This window comes from Euprymna scolopes, chromosome 2 (genome assembly GCF_053919585.1).
Source record: "Euprymna scolopes isolate OS-2025 chromosome 2, ASM5391958v1, whole genome shotgun sequence".
NCBI classification, from domain to species: domain Eukaryota; kingdom Metazoa; phylum Mollusca; class Cephalopoda; order Sepiida; family Sepiolidae; genus Euprymna; species Euprymna scolopes.
This window is the reverse complement of record NC_136483.1, coordinates 196358514-196384661: the sequence shown is the minus strand read 5'-3', so window position 1 is coordinate 196384661 and position 26148 is coordinate 196358514. Positions and strand designations below refer to the sequence as shown.

The following is a 26148-nucleotide window of genomic DNA, read 5'->3' as shown; positions in this document are numbered from 1 at the left end:
GTGTGGAGATTTGATGAAGTGTTTACTTAAGGGGGCGGTTCATTAGGAATTTGTTAACGTTGGACTTGAACACATCCAAGTTGTAGTCCGATGGGAAGCAGGCAGACGGAACAGAGTTCCACAGGCGTGCAGTTCTAAGAAAGAAGATTTGTTCATGGAATCCGCGTTTTGATTTAGGCACAGATATAGAGTGGGGGAAATTTTTTACAGTGGATTGAGCTAGACGGGTGTTTTTCGTGAAAGATTGGCGAGGGGGGACCAGAGATTGGAGTTCAGACGAGCACCTACCATGGAAATAACGATAAAACAAGGATAGGCTCGCAACGTCTCTTCTGTGGGAGAGAGGTTGCAGGGTAGAGAAAAGGGCATCCTCCACTAAGCCATGAAGTATATTTTGTACTCTGTCAAGGCAGGATAGGCTGTTTTTAGCAGCACCTGCCCAGATATGGCAACAGTATTCCATCATTGGACGTACTTGGCTTTTATATAGATAGAGAATTGCATCAGTAGTGAGATATCTTCTAGAGCGGTAGAAGGATCCCACCATCTTTCCAGCGGCCTTGGCAACAGACTTGATGTACGTGTTCCATTTCAGATCAGGAGTAAAGGTCAAACCCAGAAGCTTGTCAAAACACGGGGCCTCACCCAGACGAGAGCCATCCATCACAATTGATGCCAGATGGGGATCAGAGCGTTGATTATGTAAGGATAGGAGTTTGAGTGGCCTCTTGGCCTGGATAATGTGGTGATGCCTGTGTAAAAAAAAAAAAAAAAAAATATATATATATATATATATATTCTGGTAAAAACCAAAATCAATACGGAATAACTTCATATTTGTATTTTTTCGGATATTACAATTGTTTCGACATAAACCACACAATTTTAAACTTTATATTATTTAAAAATTTTCATAGTTATATCTCATCAGATATGTTTGAAAAAAAATGCAAAGTTTGTACGTATCTTGACACATTTTCATTCTGTTAAAACTACATCGGGCAATGATTACCACCCCCTCGTGTTTTTAACATGTCCATCATCTCTGTTGAAGACATTTATATGGGTCCTATTTTCGTATATTTGTTCTAAATTACGGCGAGAATTGTTAAATTTGGACTATTCTAATATATATATATATATATATATATATATATATATATATATATATATATATATATATATATATATATATATATATACTAGTAGGCTGGCCGACATTGCGCGGTCGTAAAATATGCTTAAATATGATATTTTGATTAATGCATATTTCGTATTTATTATTATATTATATTGGACCAAATATATAGTAATGATTTAAAAAGTAAAAAAAAAAAATGTAAAAAAAATGACTTGTGCACCACCACCAAGAATCGAAACCCAAACGTTTAACTTACGATTTACTTTTGCCTTTGACGTTAATGCCTGATCTATTAAGACACGTTCGCTGCACGGCTAAAATTAAAACATTAATCAATACATTACGAACTCATATTCGTATTGCCGTTGTTCGACCTTCACCTAGCAAATTCCTGTTTTTATTAATTTTCACACTTGTGCACCGATTTTCCTCGGCTACCGAATACCCTATATATGAAGTTTTATGTCTTTAGACACAAAATTGATAGAGAAGTTTGGTGTCCAAAATTTTTAAAACAAAATATATACGCATACATAAATATATATAGAAAGACGTTTGTGTTTACTATACTCTTTTTACGCAAATATTACGCAAGTATAAATCATGTTAGAATATCTGCATGAATATAGTTACATGTAATCGTTAACTAAAGATGGTCATCCCATAAGAAAACTGAAAAAAAAAACTAATAGGGAATTAATTAAAATGAATGTTTAAAACATATGCAAATTAGCTCATTTTTTTTTAAAGATGAATGCAATTCATCGACCCAAACAGTAGTATTTTCTTTTTAAATAAGTAGAAAAAGAGTTTTTAATATGAATATCAATACACAAAAAAGACAAATATATATATATATATATATATATATATATATATATATATATATATATACATATATATATATATATATATATATAAATAAAATAAAACTATTTATTAACTGTTTGCTCTTATATATATATATAAATATATATATACATATATATTTATATATATAAAAATGAAAATGTGTGTGAGGACACTTCTCAACCTATATACTCAGAAAATTACACTTGAAATCTGATATATAGAGTATTCAGACATGGGGAACACTTTTTAGTCTTTTTTATCCGGAAAAAAGGCTGCTAAGGGGTCAAAATAAAAAAAAATGATTCGTGAGGGGAGTCATCGGATTTTTATGTTTGTTAATTGTTTCAAAAAGTGTTGATAGCATTTTTTGAAGATCGTGTAAGACTTGTTCAATGGTTAGCGTACTTAACTCACTGTCTTTAGGTTTTGGTTTCGATCTCAGATCGAGTATTTTTTTTTTTTTTTACAAAAAGTGAACTGTTTAGAAAAAACATAATGCTCGCATGCACATGTCTCAGTTTCTTTCCATTTTTTTCTTCATTTTTTTAAAAGGAATTTAACGTTACATTTAATACCGGGCAGCGCCAATTACATCTTCTAGTATATATATATATATATATATATATATATATATATATATATATATATATATATATATATGTGTGTGTGTGTGTGTGTGTGTTTCTTATAATAATTGCTTTACAAAGAACAGACGCTCATATTGTGACTCGTTTTCAAAATGTTAGGATTTTATTGGTAACAACTTGCATACAATTATTTCAGCCCAATATTGGCATTTAAGTATATACTAGTCTATTGATAATAATTTTGCCAATTGAGCAGCTCATCAAAGCATAGAAAAATCCAGTTCTCCAAAGTTTCAACAGCCTATGCATATGCCTCTCTTATTAACATGGCGGTATTCACTTTTTTTTTTTATCTTAATGCATCAAGCAAACATCAAGATTTTATAAAACCAACCAACCTTTACATTTCCTTAACGTCTGTCCGAGTATCATGTTTTCTTTGCTTGCTCCTCTCCATGTTTTATTTTTCAAGTTCCGGTGTTCAATAGAATATAAAAATTCACTACATGGACGAAAACAATCGAAGAAAGAGGAAAATGAAAAAACAAAACAAAGCATAAAACAGTTGAGACCAAATTGTAAACAATGAAACGCTATTTTTGGTCCTTTTTCTTTTACTGATTTTCCATAATTTTATATTTGGTTGAAAAAGTCAACAAGCATTAGGGAAAATTTCCAAGCGCACAATGGGAAAAGAAAACAAACATAAAACTATATATCTCTACCCTAATTTATGAAGACATGTTCATAAATGTATCCAAACCATGGAGTTGTGTCGAGCGACAAGAATTGCATTAAATCAAACAGGAAAACAAAAAAATGAATCAGATAAACTTTCGGAATATTCCGTGTAAGATCCGAAGAAAAGGAAACAGAAAAATCCAAATATATCGGATGCTTTCGTCTTCTTGAATCAAATATCAATATTTTTAATCGATTATCGATTTTTTTCAGAACGAAGGTTACGGTAAATGTACGCTACATTGGCACAAGTGTTTATATATAGATTGCGTAGTAGATGCACTTATATACACGAGCGTCTCTGTGTCGTTTGTGGAAAGGAAAGGGACCAGTGGAATTTTGTGAAAGGAATTACATGAATAGCGACGAGCACGCGCGTGTACACGCGTGTATTCCTTAATACGTACATCATTTAAGATAATGGAGGAACTATGAGTAGCTGTATTCTTGAAAGAGAGAGAAGGAGAGGAAAAGGGAGAGAGATAAAGAGAAAGAGAGAAAGAAAGCAAGAGACAGAGTAGGATAGAGAAAAAGTCAGAGAGAGACAAAGAGCGAAGTTGAATTAGAGAAAAGGATGAGCGAGAGTGAAGGAGAGAGAGAGAGAGAGAGATGAGATGGAGAGATAGAACACGCAAACGGGAGAGAAAAAGAGAAAGTGAAATAAAAAGGCGGAAAGATACAAAGAAATAGAGAGAGAAAGAAAAACTGAGTAAGAGCAATGCATAAAGAAAGAAGTAGTTGAGAGAGAGAGAGAGAGAGAGAGAGAGAGAGAGAGAGAGAGAGAGAGAGAGAGAGAGACCGGAAGACAGAAGACGGGTAAGAGGAAAAGAGAAGGAAAAGAAAAAAGAGAGAGATATGGGCGAGAGAGGAGCCGAAGACAGAGTGTGTAAGATAAAAAAAAAAAAATAATAATAATAATAACGCGCACTCAACAGTCACATGAATAAATGTTAACGTATGTAAGCCAGAGAATTCTGTTCAAACATATTTGAAACTGGAGAGAACAGAAAATTCCATCAATGTAACGTCATGTTGAAGGGTTGGGCCGCCCAAAGAAAAGATGAAGCTGTTGCTTTTTAGTGTGGACAAATATTAGACATCGTATCACGATAAAAAGACGGGTAGAATAATAATAATAATCTATATATTAATTTGCTTGTACGTACGGTGTCACGTCATCATCATCGCAAACATTAATTAATGAAACGCGTCATCATCATCGCAAACATTAATTAATGTGAATTATCTCCCTTTATTGTTCAATCTTTATCAGTTAAAAATCAGTAACCCCTTTTATTTCCCAAAAGTTCCCGAACAAAAAAAAAAAAAAATAATAATAGCTGTCTATTTATGGTTCCGGATTATTTTAAAGGCAATTATGCATAGAAGGTATCGTTGACGTTCCACAGTTTAAATAGTATAGTATTTTACTTACATTTTTAATGATGTCTTCTGTCTATTATTGTATGAACGCTCATTCTATTTTATTCAGTAATAAATATATTTTTTACATTTAACGCTACGAGTTCGTTTTTTTTTTTTTACTGTGCCACTTTATGTTTTTTTTTATTTACTTTTTATTTACACAACAAAAAATATGTTTAGAAATACATGTTACAAAAGTCAAGAATGACTTTATTAAATAAATCACCAAAGTCACCATTCGCAAATACAGAGTCAAAACATATTTTACGTCTTGTTCTGTTTTGTTTTTGTTTTACGGCATATCAATCCTTTTTCGTGTTATTTAATGCCGAATCGAGTAATTTTGTAACATTTATACAGCTTCACGTTGTTTACATAGTTATTTGTTCATTTTATTTTGCTTCTTTTACAGGCATTCATCTTCTAATGCCCACCGGCGCAACATTTTTTTTTTAATATGAAATAAAACAGTGTTTCATTACTTACGATTTAATTTATTTAAAGAAATATTTATTTCCTATTTAAAGATTTTCAGTATATTTTATTTAACTGAAGAATTTTTCCATTATTTTTATTACATTGTTAGGTGAAGTTTCAGAATAGTTAACCCCCCTCCCCATATTAAGAATGGCTTTCAGCATGATTTTTACAATAGCGGTATCAAAGTTTTTTTTGGTAAATATCCAGATACGCTACTACAGAACACCCACCACTCTAATTTGTTTTTTTATAGGTAATTGAGGTCGCTGACAACGAAGCTGATAGTCAAACTTGGGCCAAATTTACCGTTTGCATGGTATTAACCCCCGAACCCACGAATAACCTTCCACCATTTTGCAGCTTCCGTTTACGCTACGCGCGTGCGCTGCAGCATGAACGACGGCTTGCTTCACCTAGCAAACTACCTTCTCACATGGCGTACCAATAAAAAAATTACGGACTGACATTTTTTTAATGACTTACAGTTAAAGAAAAGTACAACAAATTGGGGGACGTTTTTTTTTTGTCTCGCGTAGTTTTTAATGTGGTTTTCAAAAACATAAGCACCAAACATCTTTATGTTTTTCATTCTTTTTTTGCGGGGGGGGGATTCAATTATAGAACTTATGTGGCTTAATAGGTGCTTTTGCAGTTTAGTTAAACGTTTTTCCGTAAGTAACGCACCGACATTTACCAATTAGAACACCATTTAATATTTTCCGAAGATTTTACTGTGTACATTGGGGACGCGAACGGGGGGGGATGTGATTTTGGGGCGCGCGTGCCAATGTACACAGTAAAATCTTCCGAAAATGTTAAATGGTGTTCTAATTGGTAAATGTCGGTGCATTACTTTTTGAAAATTTGAAAATTCTATGTTCCAGGTAAAAAAAAAAAAAACAGATAAATTACCCCCCCCCCCTACTCCAACTTGGAGTGCTTCCCTTTTCTTGTTTTATTTCTTTTTCAGCTAATTTTAAATTTTCCACCCAAAAAGTGCTATAATGTATTTTTGAAAATTAGAAAATTCTATGTCCTGGAAAAAAAAAAATCCCCTACCCCCAACGTAGTTTGCTTGGTGAAGCCGTCATTTATGCTTCAACGTGCATGCGCGTAGCATAAACGGAAGCTGCAAAATGGTGGAAAGTAGTTCGTGGGTTCAGGGGTAAATACCATGCAAACAGTAAATTTGCCCCAAGTTTGACTATCAGATTCGTTGTCAGCGACCTCAATTACCTATATAAAAAAAACAAAACAAATTAGCGTGGTCGGTGTTCTGTAGTAGCGTATTTGGATATTTACCTTCTTTTTTTTTTTCTTATTTTAAAACAAATTATACAAAAAAGATACAAGACCATTATTTTTTTTTTTATTAAATCGCTATTTAGGTGAAGGTTCAAAATAGTTAACCCTTCTCCTCATAACCGTTTTTTCATGCAGTAAAATACTTTGTTTCAATAATTATGGTTTAAATAAATATTTATTCCTTATTTAAAGATTTACAGTATATTTTATTTAACTGAAGAAATATTTATTGTTCATACATATATTTTTCCCTTATTCTTTTTACATTGTTAGGTGAAGTTTCAGAATAGTTAACCCCCTCCTCATATTAAGAATGGCTTTCAGCATGATTCTTACAATAGTGTTGTCAAAGTTTATTGATTTTTCTTATTTAACAAAAATTATAAAAAAGATACAAGAACATTTTAAACATTTTTTTCGTTAAATCGTTATTTATGTGAAGGTTTAGAATAGTCAAACCCTCTCCCCTTATTAAGAATGGCATTTTATTATTTCAGCATGATGCTTACATTTTTCTTAATATAAAAAAAAGATACAAGAAAATGTTAAGCTTTTTTTTTTTTTAATTAAAATGTTAGATCAAAGTTCGGAATAACTTACTTTATAGCCAATTAGCCAGCTTACTTAACTATATAACATTGACAATAAATTTGATAAGTATAACCTACCTCACATCATTTTGATTATCGAAAAATCAAAAGTTAACTGTACTTCGTAAGATTTACAGAAACACTTCATTTTCTATGCATGTAATACACAAGAATCTGAATATTATAACAGATTACAATGTTTTTATGGAAAAAAAACTTTTGTACAGAAAATTCAAAGTGTTCTATTTATATTACCAGGAAGTTGTGATGCATTAATTGAAATCTATATCAATAATTCGACTTAAAAAATATTTGTGAATTTCTAAATCTTCATTGAAAAAAATTCAAAATAAATAGAAAAGTCTATCGCATATGTAAAAGTTGACAGTTGCTTATTTAACTTCATTAAAAGCCATCAAAGTCAACTAAGAGCTGCTCAATATTCTGGCTTAATGGATCATTTAGCAAAGAATGAAGATGGTTATTCTGGTGTACCAGTTATTCTACCATCTACATTTACAGGAAGTCCTAGGAATCTACAACAGCTTTATCAAGATGCAATGGCAGTTTTCTGTGACCTATTCATTACTTACACATGTAATCCAAAATGTCCTGAAATATTAAATAACTTGGGGTCATCAGAACTTGCACAAAATCGATGTCAACAATGTCACACAGTTTTTTAAATTCACAATCTGACTCCCAAGAACCTGCTGAGTGACCACTATTCTCACTCCAAGCAGCTGATCGACGTCCCTGTCACCGCCTCAATCATCACCAGCACTTACTGACAATATCAACAGCATCAGTTACGATCGCATTGACCTTCAATAAAAGTTTAAATTAAAATTCTTTGTTTGTTCTACTTGCTTCCATACGTTCATTTTTATAAGGAATTTCTTACTGATGTGTTTTAAAAGATTTTAACTACCGTGGAATTTCCACGGGTCCTGCTAGTAATAATAATAATAATAATAATAATAATAATAATAATACGATAACTGCACTTTGTATATCACTTCCCAATATGCTCAACCCAAGAAAGCAAGCATTATAGCCATCCACATATAGTACTGTTTCGCAGTTTCACAGCTCATAAGTGCGGCTAGACAGGCAACTGCCTCAAGCCAGGATCGAAACCCGACCGCCAAAATGACAGTTATATAATATTTTTTTCTTTGCTATCAATTTTCTCCTGAAGAGATGATAGCCGAAAGAGTTCTTGAGAAATTTCCGCTTATTTTATTTAATACCTACAGGCACTAGTGTTTCATCGTTTCGGGAAACATTAGTACAGGGTGCCACAATTACCGCCGGTCAGGAGATTCGAACCATCTCTGACCCATTAGCAAAGAACAAACCCACACGGTCTATTTAATCGCGAGAAATATCGTGTAAACTTATTTTTAAACGTCGAGAGGTCCGTCCATATTGATCTAATGATTATAACATCATGATCTACACACGCAAGCTTAAGTGATCGATTTTCATTTCAACTTTAAAGTGAGCAATAATAAGAACGCAGTACTTAAAGGGGCTGACTTAATTATTACTTAATTATTACTATAATAATTTTAAAATACCTGCAGACACTAGTGTTTCATTCTTTCGGGAATCATCAATGCAGGGTGTCACGATTACGTGATGTTGGGAGAGGCAATGGGAATGAAATGTTTACCCGATACAAGCAAGAGTAAACTTCAATCAAATATAAATATTAATATTTATATATTAATATATTAATCTCAACCAAATAAAAAAAAACTCAATACAAACGCAAAAGAGAGTAGATCTTGTCATAAAAAAAAGAACAAATTTAAAACTGTAAATTAAAATTTACAAGAAAATTTATTCTTCAACAGAATTCTCCAAAAACAATTTTTGTTAAATGCTTATTCCACGGAGTTTTAAAGAATGCTATTCTTCTCTTCAGATGAAAGAATAGAAATTAGCAAATTATTATTATAGCCGAGCTAAAATTTGCTGATTATGGCATTAAATGAAGCAGCACTTTATGATGGTTAGTCATAAATTGCAAACAAATGTGTCTATGTCAGTTAAAAACATGTGTAAATTGGGAAAAGTGGGGAAATCACCCAGAGTAGAAGTTCCAAAGTATCTGAAGACTCACTCGATGGTAAATTCAAAAAGCGAAGGAAATTTTTTTTAAAAACAAATAGTCAGAAGTTTAAAGTAAATGGAACGTGAAATTGAGTTGTAGAGTCAAAAATAATCAAAATGGAGAAGTAATTTCAGAGGGAGAAATGGCCCGATTGGAAAAGTAGTTCAATGTATCTTAAAGGAATATAAACTTGCTCTTGTAGTTGTTGAAAAGAAAAACCCAAATCGCAAGGTAGATTCTCTGTCACTTAAATATAACCAACTGAACTGCTCCCATAGTTGGTATGGCGTCAAATGGTAAGTGCAGGTTTTATATGTCAGTAATTATTTTAAGTTTTGACAATATTTGCATAACGGACAGTTTATTGCAGGTATATCACATGACACACATTTAGACCATGGCAGATAAACTGCTTTGTTTACAACTTGTCACTTCTTGCTATCAAAATATGATACAATGTTCAGGGCAAGGTATTTTTGTTGGCAAGACAGGAGTTAAGGTTGCAAAACACTCCCGAGCCCTCTATCCCTTAAAGGGAACTAACTTCATGGAGTCACCTGTACGTTACCAAGTATAAAATGTAAACGGTATTTCAGAAAGTGACCATTTTAAGCTGTAAAAATAAATAGTATAAACAGAATGATTTTTTTAATTAACAAACAATTATTTATTTTGAACAATATATACAGGATTTTGTTTCTATTATAAACTATATAAATAGAATACATTAGAGATTGAAACAATATAAAACTTGTTAAATTTTAAGTGTTAGACAGCATAGATAGAATTATTGTATGATTTTGAAAAAATATTGTTAGCAGACAATATGTATACCTGGAAGAAAATAAAATTGGGAGAAATTAGGCGCAAACAATTTATACTGTTTTGTGACTTATTTTCGTGTAAAAATGTAAACCAAACATGTGGTAATAGTTGTAAGTGTTAAATGTATCAATATATATATATATATATATATATATATATATATATATATATATATATATATATATATATATAGCCAAAAAGCAAATAAAATTATGGTGAAATCGAAAGAAGCAATATATTTTTGTTTTAGACCTATTTGCGTTTAGGAAAATATCTGCATATTTTACGTTTTTTGTTGTTGTTTTTTTTTACAGAAATTGGGGAAAATAATAAATCTGTAGTTAAATATTTAGAGATTTAGAAAGAATCGGAATTGGTAATTGTATCGGAATCTGGAATTTTATACGGAATCAGAAATTGTGTTGGAATCGGGAAAAATACTGGAATTATTTCAGGTTAATCTTTTTCATAGGTAAAGCAAACTATGAAGTTTGTATGCGATTAATTCAAGAGTGCTCGATATCGAAGTAGAGCAAGGTATAATTTTTATTTGTTTTCCGTAAGCATTAATATGTCGCTACACATTCATGAACATGTTTAAATTAACCAGTTTCATATAGCTAGAAACCCCATCAGTCTATATTGCTTTTACAACAGTTTAATTAAGAATAATTATTTTTAATATCTACAGACAATAGTGTTTTATACTTCCAGAATCATCAACGCAGGAAGTTATGATTGCAGCTGGTTGTGGGAGTCAAACCTCACAACCAAGCCATCTGTGTCTCCATTAACTAGGAACAAACCACAGGGCTACCGTCAATCGCAACGAAATTCATTAATAAAAGTATAACCGTTATACAAGAACAGTGTGTAGTGATCAAGCGACTTAATGTCACGATCTCGCACATAGGCCAAATGATCGACGTTTACATTTAAGCAGACAGTGTGCAACTATTATTAAAATTACTTCTTAAAGAAGCGGGTATATAGGGCGTTCAAAAAGTCTTCGGCGCATTTCTTTGTTAATGGATATATTGAGTGCGAAAGAGTCTGATAACTTCGTTTTCCAACAGGATATGGCGCCACCACACTGGAGCCTCAGGGTTAGACAGTTTCTGAACACAATGCTGCGAGACAGATGGATTGAACAATCTGGACAAAATGATCACGATCTCATGCCGTGACCTTCCAAATCTTCTGATCTCACATCCTGCGATTAAAAACTTGGGATCCTATGTGCCTTCCATTCCAAGAGATGAGCTGAAGGCCCGCATAACAGAAGCTGTTGCAACCGTTAACAATGCAATGCTGGGACTGGTTTGGCAAGAATTGGACAATCGGTTTGATATGTTTCGTGTGATTAATGGTGCTCACATTGAACATATTTTAACATTCAATAAAAAAAACTTGAGATTACAAGTTTTCTGAATATGCCAGATGTGTTTCAGGGTACCCGAAAAAAAAAACGGGCCCCAACTCTAATTAGGCCTCGTTTCTTAGTGTTTTGTCCGAATGAAATTAAACTTTGGTCATAACTAGTTTATTAATCAAAACACTAGGGTCTTTGGCTTTTTTTCTCCGTTCTACAGCATATGTTCTAGATGACCTCCATTTAGATTTTGCTTTTTTGGGGTCACCCTATATATATATATATATATATATATATATATATATATATATATATATATATATATATATATATATATTCAGTATTTACTCGAACAAGTGCTCAAGTAGGAGTATGAAAATGTAATGCTTAGAAACTACTTTAATCTTATGATTTCGATCGGACAAAGAAACAAGCGTTTCTGTAAAGCTTACTTTACTTACCATGTGTAAATTTTCATACTACTATATTTTTTCTGAAGACGAAAGAAATCGGTAAATCTTTCGTTTTTGATGATTTGCTCATGTCTTTAATTTTTTCCTTTTTTTGTATTTTTCTAACTGGTTATCTCCATGAAATTTTATTTTATGATCTGCCGTGTGTTGTATTTCTCATATTATATGTTTTCTCATGATCCACTTCGCTTCATTTGATTTCTAAAATTAACCATGATATTCATGAGTTCATAATCCGAGATTTTCATATTTGTAAAGATTGATGAATGAAATTATAAATTCCACCATAACATTAATGGGTGTTGAATAAAATTCAATATCATTTTAACACTATTATACTTACAATATCACTTTGCAAATAGAGAAGCTCAACATTCCTTTCATTTGTAAACACGTGCTTTGACAGACGCCATTTCTACGTTGCGCGGAAACAATCGACTCTCTACATTAACATCATTGTATGCCGCTTACAAATTGACACACATTTGCGCGCACTTAATATCCAGATTAATAAAAGTCTGTTACCACTTCTTGTGTGTGTGTGTGTTTTTATGGCGACTTCATGACTTAAAAATTACTATTTTCTTTTTTTACTAATAAACGAGCTAACAAAAAAGAAATGCCACAGATAGAGATCAAAAGGTCAAAAATGATCAAGAAAAAGTATTGAAAACCGAAAAAAATATACGAAAAAAAGAGCGAGTAACATTATAGAAAAGAATTAGAGAATTGCAGTAAACATATTCATCATTCTCGAAAAAATTAATTAACAGTTAAAAATGTATTCAAATAGTTTAGTAAAATGTGAGACTTTAAATGTTTTGCGCTGATCAATCGCTCGTTTATCTGTTACTCTCTCGCTTTTTTTTAAAAATCTATTATAGGATCAGGGCTGTTATACATTTTAATTACCCAGCTATCATGTAATAAAACGGGGTGCGACTCAATAAACCTTTATTTTCAACTCAACTAAAGTTTGCTTGTCATTTTTCTGTCTTAGAATGAGAAGAGTTCTCTAGTATTGATAGAAATCAGATTTCTATGAAAAGCTAACCGAGATCCAAGAAAGCAAATAACGAAGAATGTATGATCTATTAAATGTGTAAATTAGTCGAACTTCGAAACGCTCTATTGGTTATGAAATAAATGCTTTGGCGTACGCAGGTCAGATTCACAAATTTAACACCAGGGTTTCCTGATACTAGACGAATAACCTGACGAGATCTACAGGTCCATCTCCCCTCTTTCCACTTATAACGAAAGGGAGACATATCTTCAATTTTATTTTAATGTTTTGTGGAGGAGTGAAACTTTATTAAGTACATACTTATTATTTTAAGTACTTACTCAATTAATCCTGACTAATCAAGCACCGTCTTTTAATCTAGGTTAGTGTTTTTTTATGTTAGTTTATATATATATATATATATATATATATATATATATATATATATATATGTACATACATATATGCACATATATACATATATATATATACATACATACATGTGTGATCGTTTATGTATATTCATGTTTATATAAACATGAATATACATAAACGACCACACATATATGTATGTATATATATATATGTATATATATATGCATATATGAATGTATATATATATATATATATATATATATATATATATATATATATATATATATATATATATATATTGTTAAACAGCACAGCATTTTCTTGTTTGACAATTTTCCGTTTTATTTTCTCCAGTTTTCGAATAATCCTTCTTGTGTTATATGTAAAATGGTGTAAAAGTGTTCCATAGTCTGCGAGCGCTTTCGGCGTTTCCGCCATCATCAGGCTGGTTATATAAAAAGTCGTTTTAAAATTACGTCGAATGATAAGGTCGTGTTTTAAAATTACATCGTACTATAAGATCGTTTTGGCTTATGTGGGCTAATTTATATACAAATTTATAGGACAGTTTTTTTTTTTATATGGCCAACTTGGAAAATAAAATATTCAACTCTACAAAAAAGCCTTACATTTATGTTAGATACGTTGATGATGTATTTATACTTGCCGATAATATCAAAGAGATAGAGGATTTAAGATGTACATTTCAAACTAGCTCCGTCCTTAACTTTACTTATGAGCTCAACATAAATAACAAGATACCATTTTTAGACGTCTATATTGATTCCAACAATGATGAATTTATTACTTCAGTGTTTAAAAAGCCCACATCTCTTAATTCATGTATCCTAAATTATAGAAGTGAATGCCCATTTCGTTATAAGGTAGCAATAATAAAAAACCTTATCCAATGGGCAAAAATGATTTCGTCTAGTAAAACAATCTTCTACAGTGAATTAAGAAACATAAAACAAGTACTGATAAATAATCATTTTCCAAACTTTCTAGTGGATAAAGAAATTAAATTGTTTATTAACAATTTAAGTCATACTGCTGGTAGGGAAAGGGATAGTAATCCGTCACCCATAAATATATTTTACTGTAACCAGTTACATAAAAACTATCACATAGACGAAAGGGTCTTAAAAGACATAATTCGACGATACGTATCTCCCAGCAGCGGTAGAGGGTTGAAGTTCATTATCTATTATAAAAAACGGAAAACGACTAATCTCGTAATTAATAACAATATTTCGCAAGCGGACAACGTGTTGGAAAAGAACAATGTAATTTATCAATTTAATTGCCCAATAGGAGAGTGTATCTCTAACTGTTCTTCTTACATTGGTCATACTACCAACACGTTGTCCCGTAGACTTACGCTTCATCTTTCCGATACTAGCTCTATCGCGCAACATTTAAAAAAAACCTGGCTGCCAGCATTCTCAATTTAGAAACATCATGGTAGAAAATACCAAAATTTTACAAACAGACTCTAACGTTAGGAGACTGAAGGTGTTGGAGGCATTGTATATAAAAGTGAGACAACCCAAAATAAACAATATAAATTATGAATCCAGCAAAAATATTTTAAAATGCCTCTGTTAATGTATATGTATATATAAAAAAAAACAAAAAAACTGTCCAATAAATTTGTATATAAATTAGCCCACATAAGCCAAAACGATCTTATAGTACGATGTAATTTTAAAACACGACCTTATCATTCGACGTAATTTTAAAACGACTTTTTATATAACCAGCCTGATGATGGCGGAAACGCCGAAAGCGCTCGCAGACTATGGAACACTTTTACACCATTTTACATATAACACAAGAAGGATTATTCGAAAACTGGAGAAAATAAAACGGAAAATTGTCAAACAAGAAAATGCTGTGCTCTTTAACAATATATGCTTAAAGGAGAATATGCTGCCTAAATATATACACTAATATATATATATATATATATATATATATATATATATATATATATATATATATATATATATAAACTAACATAAAAAAACAAAAAAAACACTAACTTAAATTTAAAACAGATCAAGAAACTAGATATCCAGGCTAAATAGAGCACAAACAAAGGAACAGGTCAACCAGAGGTCAAATAGGCCTTTTGTCCGATAAGTGCATGCTCATTGGCTGATAGGAAGGGCGCGGTGGATACTAGAAAGCTGATTGGCTAATTAAATCTCAATAGAAGATGCGTATATAAAAACGACAAACAACCACAAAAATTCGCGCATAAGGCTGAAGTGCTTAATCGCCATATATATTTTATAACTTACTATATATATATAAATATATATATATATATATATATATATATATATATATATATGCTCTATTTGCTCTATCTTGCATATCGAGCAATTCCTGTTTAGATGGGATAACTTATAGAATATTACTGCCAGTAATATTTTTGTAAACCTACAATCTCACGTTTCCATAACAACTGATTGTTAAATAAATGAAAAAACTATTCTGAAGTATATATATATATATATATATATATATATATATATATATATATATATATATATATATATATATATATATATATATATAGCCGCACTGATGAGCTGTGAAACAGCGGAACACTACTGTATGTTGATTACTTTTGGAAGCATTACTCTATATTGGGAACAATATAATAATCAATAAGCGTATTCTACGACTGGGCAGCGCCGGGTGGCCTGCTAAGTTATAATATTTCTACGCTCCTGATGTTTGATGGATCACGATTATTGTCTAATTTATATAAAATATCAACTTTTAATATATTTTAAACTAATACTTTACGAAATACTTAACTAGTTAATTAAGATAATAATTGAACTAAATATTTATCGTGTGCATATGGATATTAAAGAAAAATATTGTTGTTCGTTTGCATATAAAAAATTGTGTTGTTCGTTTGGATTAAAAAAAATGTTGTTCGTTTTTATCTATAAAAATAGTGTTGTTCGTTTTAATTAAATATGTATTGATTTTCATTTTGATTTTAAAAATATTGTTGTACGTTTTGATTTTAAAAATATAGTGTTATCCGTTTTGATTTTTTAAAAATATTGTTTTTCCTTTTGATTAAAAAATGTTGTTCGTTTAGATTAAAAAAATGTTGTTCGTTTTGATTAAAAAAATGTTCGTTTTGATTTAAAATATTGTTGTTCTCAAATTCACATTATTAAAAAAGTCGTGAAAATAACAACGAACATGAGATTAAAAGTTCGATTAATACAAATAATATATAAATCCTAAAACGATACGTTAGTGTGTACTGCCAACGGTATTAACGTGGGGGAAGGCAGGGAATGACTCGAAATTCGATCCTTTCTGAACCATCAAAGGTTTTACTGATCTCAGTCGATAATCTCATTGTGGATTATCTCGAAGAAATTAGGTCAAAGGCATTTAAAGGGATCTGCGCCAGAAAATATGCAGACAATGTCAACACTAGCTACCTTCAAAACACAAACCGTGGTGGGGATGTTACTGAAGGGGGGGTATGGGCAAAATGAAGTTCTCCCTCACACCATAACAATGTGTAAAGACGTTCTACCTCCCACCCCACCATAATAATTCCATTATTTATTTATTCAAATGTAGCTGCGGTGTCCGTTATGTCGGACGAACGTCTCAAAGATTAGATAATAGGGTAAAACAACATATTCCATCGAAAATTCGAAATGGAAACTACCTACCTTCGGACGTTTTGAACAATACCCATGGCTCATCTATAGGAGAGCACCTTATAAATAATCGTATTTATGCTTCGAATTTTTGCGCTTCGGCTTTTTTTTCCATTCTTAGCAAGTCGCACTCTCTTAGCCATCTAAAAATTTTAAAACTTTATATATTAAGACTCTAAGACCTCTTTACAAACAAAAAAAATAATCTCTTGGGGTTTAATCTAGTTTCTATTTAATAATTAGTTTCCGCCCCTTTTTTTCTCTTGCTTTTTCATCTCCGATTCATTGTCTCCTCTTTTTTTAAAACGTAATTGAGCTCGATTTTAGCTCTATTGAGCGAGCTTCGAAACCAGTCAGCTCACTTATTCATTTTTAATTTTTTAATTTCAAAATCTAAAATAAAGAATGTTTTCGAACAGGTTTACATTTGGTCTTTAAACACACACACACACACACACACACAGACACACACACACACACACACACACACACACACACACACACACACACACACACACACACACACACACACACACACACACACACACACGCGCGCACACACGCACATATGCATGTAATTACAAACATACATACAAAACACACAAATATATATTTACACAAACACACACACACATATATATATATAAGTATACACGCACATATATATGTATGTACATACACACATACACACACATATATATACATATATATATATATATATATATATATATATATATATACAAACACACATATATAAGCATACGCACACACACACCCACATATATATATATACATACATATATCTTTACATATATATAAAGTATTGAAATAAAAAAGAAACGTTACATACTTGATAAGTTTCCACTGATTATTACTTCATTAAGTATTAATTCATTAATTTTACTTTATTTATTATTACTATAATATATTACTTCATAAATTATTACTTTTTAAGTTATTACTTCATTAATTATCACTTCATAAATTATTACTTTACTAATAATTACTTCAATTATTGGTACTTTAATAAATTTTACTTCAATTATTATTACTTTAATAATTTTTAATTCGATTATTATTACTTTAATAATTTTTACTTCAATTATTATTACTTTAATAATTTTTACTTCAATTATTATTACTTTAATAATTACTTCAATTATTATTATTTTGATAATTTTTAATTCGATTATTATTACTTTAATAATTTTTACTCCAATTATTATTACTTTAATACATTTTACTTCAATTATTATTATTTTAATAATTTTTACTTCAATTATTATTACTTTAATAATTTTTACTTCAATTATTATTACTTTAATAATTTTTACTTCAATTATTATTATTTTAATAATTTTTACTTCAATTATCATTACTTTAATAATTTTTACTTCAATTATTATTACTTTAATAATTTTTACTTCAATTATTATTACTTTACTAATTTTTACTTCAATTATTATTACTTTAATAATTTTACTTCAATTATAATTAACTTAATAATGTTTACTTCAATTATTATTACTTTAATAATTACTTCAATTATTATTACTTTACTAATTTTTACTTGAATTATTATTACTTTAATAAATTTTACTTCAATTATTATTACCTTAATAATTTTTAATTCGATTATTATTACTTTAATAATTTTTTACTCCAATTATTATTACTTTAATAAATTTTACTTCAATTATTATTACTTTAATAATTTTTAATTCGATTATTATTACTTTAATAATTTTTACTCCAATTATTAATACTTTAATAAATTTTACTTCAATTATTATTACTATAATAATTTTTAATTCGATTATTATTACTTTAATAATTTTTACTCCAATTATTATTACTTTAATAAATTTTACTTCAATTATTATTATTTTGATAATTTTTCCTTCAATTATCATTACCTTAATAATTTTTAATTGAATTATTACTACTTTAATAATTTTTACTTCAATTATTATTACTTTAATAGTTTTTACTTCAATTATTATTACTATAATAATTTTTACTTCAATTATTATTACCTTAATAATTTTTACTTTAATTATTATTATTTTGATAATTTTTACTTCAATTATCATTACCTTAATAATTTTTAATTGAATTATTACTACTTTAATAATTTTTACTTCAATTATTATTACTTTAATAATTTTTACTTCAATTATTATTACTATAATAATTTTTACTTCAATTATTATTACCTTAATAATTTTTACTTTAATTATTATTACTTTAATAATTTTTACTTCAATTATTATTACCTTAATAATTTTTACTTCAATTATTATTACTTTAATAATTACTTCAATTATTATTACTTTAACAATTTTTACTTCAATTATTATTACCTTAATAAATTTTACTTCAATTCTTATTACTTTAATTTTTTTTTTTTAAATTCAATTTTCACCCCAAACAAGGCACAGTGCCACTTTGAAGCAGGGGGCTACTATTAGGGAATTAATTAGCAGGGTCATTATGAGGGGAGAAGAGTAAAAAGATGTTTGTTAACATTACACTTGAACTTCTGCATATCATTGCAGTTGGGAAAGCAGAATCCCGGAAGGGAGTTCCAAAGACCCGCAGTTCTGGGGAAGAAACTATTGGAGTAAAAAGCTTTCTTGCACCTAGGGATCTCTACTGTAAAGGGATGAGACTTAGTAGCTTGTCGGGTTTGTCGGGGGTAGTTACGTCGGGGAGGTACAAGTGTTTGCAGTTCGTCAGAGCATTCACCATTAAAGTATTTGTAGAACAGGCAGAGGGATGCAACATCTCGTCGTCGATGGGACAGAGGTTGAAGCCTAGATGACAGTTCAGGACCTATCAGGTTGGCGACTCTCTTTTGAACCCTGTCCAGGAGCGAGAGACAAGCAGCAGATGCACCAGCCCAGATGTGACAACAGTACTCCATACATGGGCGAATGGTTGCCTTATAGAGGTATAGGATACTGGCAGGCGTAAGTAGTTTTCTAGCACGGTAGAGGGAGCCAACCTTCCTTGCAGCAGCCTTGGCAATGCTCTCAATGTATCTATTCCAGTTCATATTCCCTGTAAACGTTAGGCCGAGGAGTTTAAAAGAAGTACTTTCAGGCAATGTGTTCTTGGCCATTGCTATTGGTAGTAGAGAAGGTCTCTTGTAGTTATTGAAGGAAACAAGCTTAGTCTTAGCAGCATTGAATGTGACCAACCATTTTTGTCCCCCATTCCACTACGGATTGGAGGTCGTCCTCTAGTGTTTCTGCCATTTCCTTGGATATGTGTTCATTTGTTTTCCCCTCATATCTCTTATAGAGAGTGGTGTCATCGGCAAATATATCCATCTCCGAAACAATATTATCAGGGAGGTCGTTTATGAATATCAGGAATAATAGAGGTCCAAGGATAGACCCCTGAGGTACTCCTGCATTTATGTCATATTGTTTGGATGTATGTCCGTCGAGGACAACTTTGATTTGTCTATTACTTAAGAAGGATTTAATTACATTATGAATTCTTCCAGTGATTCCATATGATCTAATTTTCCTTAGAAGACCATCGTGCCATACCCTGTCAAAAGCCTTAGATATATCAAGGGCCACCGCTCTACCCTCCCCTGTTTTATCCAATGAACGGTATATACGTTCAGAAACTACAGTTAAGATATCTGCTGTTGAACGGGCTTGCCTGAATCCATATTGTTTGTCAGTCAGGAGTTTAGCAGCTGTTAGGTGCTGGACTAGGGCTTGATTAACTAAGGACTCAAATATTTTGGCGAAAAGCGGGAGGAGGCTAATGGGGCGATAATTTAGTGGGTCAGTTCTTTCACCAGAATTCTTGAAGACTGGTACCATAGAGGCGGTTTTCCAGCAGTCGGGAAAACAAGATTCGTTAAGGCATTTATTGTAAAGTTTGGACAGAACTGGAGCAACCTCGGCAGAGCATTTTTGTAATAGCACAGCCGGGATGAGATCTGGTCCACATGCTTTTGAGGTGTCTAGGTTTTTATAATAGCATGTACCTGAGAAGGGGTGATTTTCAAATCGTCAAGTGTGGCGTCTGTTCGCAGAGGAAAATCAGGGAGTGAGTGGTGTACCGAGTTCAGTGTGGAGTTTGAGGCAAACCGACTGGCAAGCAGATTAGCCTTGTCAGTTGCCGTGCAAGCAACCTCATGATTGTTTGTTAGTGGGGGAATAATTGACTGTCCATTATTAACTACGCTGTTGTAGATTTTCCAAAAATCCCGGGTTCCTAATTTCTGTGCTTCGATGCGCTTTCTGGTGGTTTCAGAGTAATCTGTCTTAGCTGTGTCTATCACTCTCTTACAATTATTTCTAGCTTCTATAAACTTCTGTTTATTTGAGCTGGACTTATGTCGGTTGAATCTGCGGAGCGCATGCTGCCTTTGACAAATGGCAGCTGCACAAGCAGAAGTAAACCATTGGGGAGAGTGGGGCTTACTATAGTATTTCCGTGCGGGAACATGTGCTTCAATAGCAGTTTTGAACAATTCAGTTGTCTCATTTGCACACCGTTCCGCTGGAAGAGTAAAGATATTTTGCCATGGGGCATCTCTGATGAGCTCCCTGATGGCTTCCCAATCAGCCTTTTTGTAATACCTCGTTGTTTTGAGAAGTGGGTCTTCAGTTTTAGGGCGAGTTTTACTTCAATTATTATTACCTTAATAATTTTTACTTCAATTATTATTTCCTTAATAATTTTTACTTCAATTATTATTACTTTAATAATTACTTCAATTATTATTACCTTAATAATTTTTACTTCAATTATTATTACCTTAATAATTTTTACTTCAATTATTATTACTTCAATAATTTTTACTTCAATTATTATTACTTTAATAAATTTTACTTCAATTATTATTATTTTAATAATTTTTACTTCAATTATTATTACTTTACTAATTTTTACTTCAATTATTATTACTTTACTAATTTTTACTTCAATTATTATTACTTTACTAATTTTTACTTCAATTATTATTACTTTAATAATTTTTACTTCAATTATTATTACTTTAATAATTTTTACTTCCATTATTATTACTTTACTAATTTTTACTTTAATTATTATTACTTTAATAATTTTTAATTCAATTATTATTACCTTAATAATTTTTACTTCAATTATTATTACTTTAATAATTTTTACTTCCATTATTATTACTTTACTAATTTTTACTTTAATTATTATTACTTTAATAATTTTTACTTCAATTATTATTACTTTAATAAATTTTACTTCAATTATTATTACTTTAATAATTTTTACTTCCATTATTATTACTTTACTAATTTTTACTTTAATTATTATTACTTTAATAATTTTTACTTCAATTATTATTACTTTACTAATTTTTACTTTAATTATTATTACCTTAATAATTTTTACTTCAATTATTATTACTTTAATAATTTTTACTTCCATTATTATTACTTTACTAATTTTTACTTTAATTATTATTACTTTAATAATTTTTACTTCAATTATTATTACTTTAATAATTTTTACTTCAATTATTATTACCTTAATAATTTTTACTTCAATTATTATTACTTTAATAATTTTTACTTCCATTATTATTACTTTACTAATTTTTACTTTAATCATTATTACTTTAATAATTTTTACTTTAATTATTATTACTTTAATAAATTTTACTTCAATTATTATTACTTTAATAATTTTTACTTCAATTATTATTACTTTAATAATTTTTACTTCAATTATTATTACCTCAATAATTTTTACTTCAATTATTATTACTTTAATAATTACTTCAATTATTATTACTTTAATAATTTTTACTTCATAAACTATTTCTTTACTAATTTTTACTTCAATTATCATTACTTTTATTATTTGTACTTCCATTATTATTACCTTAATAATTTTTACTTCAATTATTATTACTTTAATAATTTTTACTTCAATTATTATTATTTTGATAATTTTTACTTCAATTATTATTACTTTAATAATGTTTACTTCAATTATTATTATTTTAATAATTACTTCAATTATTATTACTTTAATAATTTTTACTTCATAAACTATTACTTTACTAATTTCTACTTCAATTATTATTACCTTAATAATTTTTACTTCAATTATTATTACTTTACTAATTTTTACGTCAATTATTAGTACTTTAATTATTTTTACTTCAATTATTATTACTTTAATAATTTTTACTTCAATTATTATTACTTTAATAATTTTTACTTCAATTATTATTACTTTACTAATTTTTACTTGAATTATTATTACTTTAATAATTTTTAATTCAATTAGTATTACTTTAATAATTTTTACTTCAATTATTAGTACTTTAATAATTTTTAATTCAATTATTATTACTTTAATAATTTTTACTTCAATTATTATTACTTTAATAATTTTTACTTCAATTATTATTACTTTAATAATTTTTACTTTAATTATTATTACTTTAATAATTTTTACTTCAATTATTATTACCTTACTAATTTTTACTTCAATTATTATTACTTTACTAATTTTTACTTCAATTATTATTACTTTACTAATTTTTACTTCAATTATTATTACTTTAATAATTTTTACTTCAATTATTATTACTTTAATAATTTTTGCTTCAATTATTATTACCTCAATAATTTTTACTTCAATTATTATTACTTTAATAATTACTTCAATTATTATTACCTTAATAATTTTTACTTAAATTATTATTACTTTACAAATTTTTAATTCAATTATTATTACTTTAATAATTTTTAATTCAATTATTATTACTTTAATAATTGTTACTTCCATTATTATTACCTTACTAATTTTTACTTCAATTATTATTACTTTAATAATTTTTACTTCAATTATTATTACTTTAATAATTTTTACTTCAATTATTATTACTTTAATAATTTTTGCTTCAATTATTATTACTTTAATAATTTTTACTTCAATTATTATTACCTCAATAATTTTTACTTCAATTATTATTACTTTAATAATTACTTCAATTATTATTACTTTAATAATTTTTACTTCATAAACTATTTCTTTACTAATTTTTACTTCAATTATCATTACTTTAATTATTTGTACTTCAATTATTATTACCTTAATAATTTTTACTTCAATTATTATTACCTTAATAATTTTTACTTCAATTATTATTATTTTGATAATTTTTACTTCAATTATTATTACTTTAATAATTTTTACTTCATAAACTATTACTTTACTAATTTCTACTTCAATTATTATTACTTTAATAATTTTTACTTCAATTATTATTACTTTACTAATTTTTACTTCAATTATTATTACCTTAATAATTTTTACTTCAATTATTATTACTTTAATAATTTTTACGTCAATTATTATTACTTTAATAATTTTTACTTCAATTATTATTACTTTACTAATTGTTACTTCAATTTTTATTACCTTAATAATTTTTACTTCAATTATTATTACTTTAATAATTTTTACTTCAATTATTATTACTTTAATAATTTTTACTTCAATTATTATCACTTTAATAATTATTACTTCATAAATTATTACTTTAATAATTACGTCAATTATTATTATTTTAATAATTTTTACGTCAATTATTATTACCTTAATAATTTTTACCTCAATTATTATTATTACTTTAATAAATTTTACTTCAATTATTATTACTTTAATAATTTTTACGTCAATTATTATTACTTTACTAATTTTTACTTCAATTATTATTACTTTACTAATTTTTACTTCAATTATTATTACTTTTATTATTTTATCAATTATTATTACTTTTATTATTTCATCAATTATTACTTTATTAATTTTTACTTTATAAATCATTTTTTATTAATCATTATTTCATTAATTGTTCATTTATTAATCATTACTTTTTAATTAGTTTGGTAGGGAATGTGAACACACTGACACACACAGACAACAATTTCACTTTTAAATATATACTAGCAATTCAGCCCGACTTTGCTTGGGCCCTTTGTACTGTTCATAACTTTATGTGCATATATATATATATATATACATATACATATATATATATATATATATATATATATATATATATATATATATATATTAAAACGTTTGACTCATGTCCAGGTAACCTACATCTAAAATTTAAAGTGTTTTGACCCAATCTTGGCGGAGGAGTTTGGTAGAGTCTGCAAAGGTCAACTCTTTCAACTTTGACCTCTTGGCAGCCAAATTTTCGCTCCAAACTGATTAAAAATATTGCTGCATGTCTAAATACCATTTATGTAAAATTTCAAATGTTTAGACCCAAAATTGGCTGAATATTTTACTAGAGAGCGTAAAGATCAAATCTTTTTAACTCTGATTCCCGGCAGCCAAATTTTCGGCCAAAAAAATCGATTACAAAGCTTGCCGCATGCTTTCATACACTTTATGTAAAATTTCAAATGTTTTATTTATTTCAAATGAGTTATTTAGTATAGACTGCAGAGATCGATATCTTGATTAGTACAGTTTAATTTATTTTATTCATTGGTATTTTATAACTTGCCTATTGCCTTTGTAATCGTTTCGCATCTATTCGCTAAAGTTTCTATGTGCCATCATCCGAGGGAGTTCATATTATTATTAACAAGTTTTAAATGCTCTATGCGGGAAGGGGGGGTAAATTTCGTTGGCGCCAGCTGTATATTGGGATGTTTCTCATCGGCTTCTGAAATAATTAAAGTTTTATGGCACCCTTTTGGACGCAAGGAAATCCTCAGCCTCTCCAAACCTAATTTAATTTGTTTTATTAGTTTTTATTGTAAACAAAGTAAATATTCTTGATTTCACTAGCCTATTCAATATCACAGATGTTAAAAAGCTTTTCACACCTATTTGATAAATTGCCATATGGCATCTATTAGAGACTTCGGACTTTAATATCAAAGATTAAACGTGCTTGGAATTCTTGTTCTGGTGTATATATATATATATATATATATATATATATATATTATTGGTAGTATTGTTTAGTTTTTAAACAAAAACAAAAAAACACACAATGTGTCTTCCAAAGAGTGCTTAATATTTAGACAGAGCGATATGAATATGTTAAATATGAAAACTAGTGGCTACACATATGCAACTATGTTTCAGTGA

General features: G+C 28.9%; 1 protein-coding gene across 2 annotated transcripts in view; it reads right to left on the bottom strand.

The window, feature by feature from the left end:
• LOC145301325 (uncharacterized) overlaps positions 1-26148 on the bottom strand; it is a 301904-nt gene that overhangs the window by 242204 nt on the left and 33552 nt on the right. The window lies entirely within an intron of this gene.